Source organism: Helianthus annuus, chromosome 5 (genome assembly GCF_002127325.2).
Source record: "Helianthus annuus cultivar XRQ/B chromosome 5, HanXRQr2.0-SUNRISE, whole genome shotgun sequence".
Taxonomy (NCBI): Eukaryota; Viridiplantae; Streptophyta; class Magnoliopsida; order Asterales; family Asteraceae; genus Helianthus; species Helianthus annuus.
The window spans coordinates 174,772,595-174,776,674 of record NC_035437.2 but is presented as its reverse complement, the minus strand read 5'-3'; positions in this window follow the sequence as shown (position 1 = coordinate 174,776,674).

Genomic DNA, 4,080 nt, shown 5'->3' with positions numbered 1-4,080 from the left:
TAAATTGATACTTCTTTAATAATTACGTTTATAGCTTTTTCTTTTAAAAACTAAGTATGTAGTTGTCTTGATTTTTTCCCCGACATTCCATTATATAAGTTTTGTTAAAAAAACGAATTTGTACTCAAAATAAAGTATTTATTTGGTATCATAAAACGCCAAGATGATAAACTAAACTGTTCTAATGGTTTGGCTTTTCAAACAACATGCTTTATTTTCAAACCACGTATGTTTTACATTATCATTTGTTCGTTTTCGCCGCAACGCGCGACGTAAAAAAACTAGCATAGTTTAAATTTTGAAATGAAGCACTTTCACTTTTAGTCCTCCCAAATAAAGGTTTTTCAACACTTTCTTAAATTTATGTTGGAAATTGGAACCCATTTGCAGGGCGGAGCTAATGTGCTAGTAGGGATAGCACGGGCTACGGTTTAACCCCGTCGTCGTAGTGTAAAAATACCCTTCAACTTTGTCTCGGTAGTGTAAAAATACCCCTCAACTCCGTCTTCGTTATACAAAGGATACCCCTGATCCCAAAAAAGAAATTTGAGATACCCCTAAATTTTTTAGCTAGTTCTGTCACTATTTTTTTTTTGAACTGCAAGGAAGGACGTGTCAACCACCGTGACACCGGGCGCTGTGGCCAAGGTCGACTACTCTACCGCCGCCAGCCCCTTGGCTCCCCCAGATGCGCGGAAACCTGACCTCCACCTGCCCGAAGGCACGACAGTGGAATAATCAGTAAAACCTTGCTTCCCATCCAAGACAAACCGGCGCCACCCATATTCGCTCTTCACCTGGATGCCGCAGAAAATAATGGAGAGAGTGGAAGTCGAACCTGGATTAAAAGGAATAGCAAGTCTTTCTCTAACTCCACCACTACCTGATTGGCAGTTCCGTCACTACTCATTTGGCCATCTTGACCTCTACAACTAATGAGTTTTAAAAGCATGGGCTAAACTTGTAGTTTTCAGAAGATTTCAAGTAAAAGGAACCCGATACAAATCCCTATACTTTCTTTTCGCTATATCATGAAAAATACAATGCTCTTTAAAAGTATAAAAGTTTGTGTAACTTCAACTTCACGTGGTCCAAATCAAATGTGCACAATCAAACTTCCATTAAATTTAAATCTATTCAGTGGCTAAAATCTAGATTTAAGTTTTGCTTTATTTGCCGATTATCTTCTTTCAACCAAAACTACAAAATACGAATCCCTACCGACCCTACCTAGCTAGGACGGTTATGAACATTATGGTTTTGTTATTGATGGTTTCATCCTTTAATTCAATAACATATACTTCATAAATTATTAGAAGTCTTAACATCTTATAATGCTATAAGGATATCATACCGGTGTGCGTGGGTCGGTTTGGGTCGGTTTTGACCAAAAACCATAACCATAACCGCGATGTCGGTTATTGAATAATCATAACCATAACCGATCGGTTATGGTGGTTATGGTTATTCGGTTTTGATGGTTATAGCGGGTCGGTTATGGGTGGTTAACCGTGTATTTAGCTTAGCTAAAATTAGCTTATTTTTTTAACATAGAATAAATTATTATTGCATATTTATATATATTAGTATATTACATAGTATTAAAAAATACATATAATCTATAATATTAATAGCAATTATTATCAAATATTCAAATAAAGTTATATGATACATTCTATTAATTCAAATACTAATTCAACCAAAACCACAAAATGATATGAAAAACTAATAAGTACTAAAAATCTTCAATTAAAAAAAAATCAAATAGTAAAAATATGGTGAAAAGTCCTAAACCCTACAAAGATTTATTACATGTCGGTTCGGTTCGGTTATGGTGGGTATGGAAAAAATGATAACCATAACCGACCCGCTACATTCGGTTTTCAAAAAAAAATTAACCAACCCACCGGTTTTTTATATGGTTCGGTTTTTTTGGTTCGGTTTTGTCGGTTAATTCGGTTATGGTTCGGTTAATTCGGTTTTTTGCACACCCCTAAAGGACAACATGTCTAACATCTACTAGGGTGTTCAGGGTCTGGTTTGAACGGTTTTTGGTCAAATTGTAAACCAAACCGTTGAAAATTACAACCAAACCAATCCAACTGTTACTAACGGTTTGGTTCCAGTTTGGTTTCACGGTTTGGACATCACGAAACTTTTATAAAAAGTCGCCATGAAATATAAAAACATTTTGAACTAATAAATTTACAAATGAAATAACATTTGGGAACACAAATTGATAACTTTTTAGCAACCGTTAATTTTAATTAATTTAAATCATTATTGTCTATTAGGTATATAATGATATTTGAACAAATGAGGCTTTTTCACTGCCTACATAGTCATAGTTAATAAAAAGAAAGAAGATAGGCAATTTATAAGTACGATATAATCATAGTTTTATTTTAACAAAATTTAATACAAAATATAGATATTTAAATACGTGTAATATAAAATATATAAAAAAACTAAAATGTGTTAACGGTCCGGTCCGGTTTTATATTATCGGTTTTCAGTATAAACCGTAAACAAACCATTCACTACGGTTTGAAAATTTAGAGACCGGCCGAAAGTTAAAGAAAAAAACCGACCGTGAAATCAAACTGATGACCGGTCTGGACGGTTTCACAGTTTAAAACCGAACCATAAATGCCCCTAATATCCATTATGGGGTGTACCTAGCTAGGTAGCAGTTTTTTAACGGATAGATGATAACATGTATACTATATATGGTTTTTTAAACTTATTTGCATTGTTTCTAAGCGATTTTTTTTTTGTTTATCAACAAGTTAAGAATATTAAAGATTGAAGGAGTCGATCACTTCTGATAAGAACAAGTCATATTGGAGATACTTAAACATTTTGGGTGGTATGAGATCACATATTATGAGGTGTGTATGATTTGTTATGTTTCTCAAAAGGCAAGAGTGTATGTTAAAGTACATCCCTTTATACGTAGATAACTTGATAAAAAGTGGAACAACTTTTGACAAAGTATTAAAAAAAATACGCCAACAATTTGACATAACTTAAAACAGTGAAGCATAAGATTTGAAGCAAATACACAAGTAAAAGGATCTATATGAACATGATATCGATTGTTTAAGATAGAGATTATTGGTATACCATTTGATTGGAAATGCATCCAAGTGTGTGCACTTGAGTGCAAATGCATCTGGGACGAGTACTTGCGCCTTGTTAAGTTTGCCTAAAACAACAGTTGGCAGGCTAGTTGGCAGGCTATTATCGACATGACACCATTTGAGCTCTTATACATATAGCGCCCCTATATTGAAAAGAAGTCAGAGAAAAAGTCACTAGGGTCCAGAAACTATAAGCTCAAATTCGGCAAACGAGTTGTGTCGGTTGACACCGATACGCTTTAGAACTTGTCGACAAAAATGTTATATTGATTGACACCGAGGCACTTCGGAATTTAATTTCGTGGACCAATTGTTCTTTAAGGTTTCACTTGCCTTGTTTCATCGGACCATATAAGATTATGTAGAAAGTTAGGGAGGTCTCCCGTTTTTTGGCATAACACTCATAACTTCACACTTTTTTATGTTTCTCTATTGACAATGTGCCATTCTTATTTTCCCTAGGTCCTTTAACTATCTTTTGAATGCGGTTCACGACTATTTGAGGAAGAGACGAAGATTATCTTAGACTGATTAAAACTAGTCAAAAACCTATTTATTTCTTTAAAAAATTATGAAAATCCGTAATGAGAGTTGGGCGAGTTGGGCAAAACTAGCAAGTGGAATGTTCCGTTTCCAATACCTAGTAAATTTAAAGAACCTTAAAGTTTTTAACTTAGGCCATGTGTAGTGATAATGCGACAAATGACAAAAAAGTTAAACGTGGAGGGTTATGGGGGGGGGGGGGGGATATTACATGGGTTTGTAGTAGATGGAGCCTCATAACCCTATAGCAATCATTACTCAATTATTATTTTTAATTTTTTTTATTTAGTCTCTAAAATTATAAAAAAAAAACACTTCACTAATTAAAAAAAACATTACAATAAAATTAAAAAACACACTCCAAAACTCAAAGTCTATATTTCTTTTCGATGAT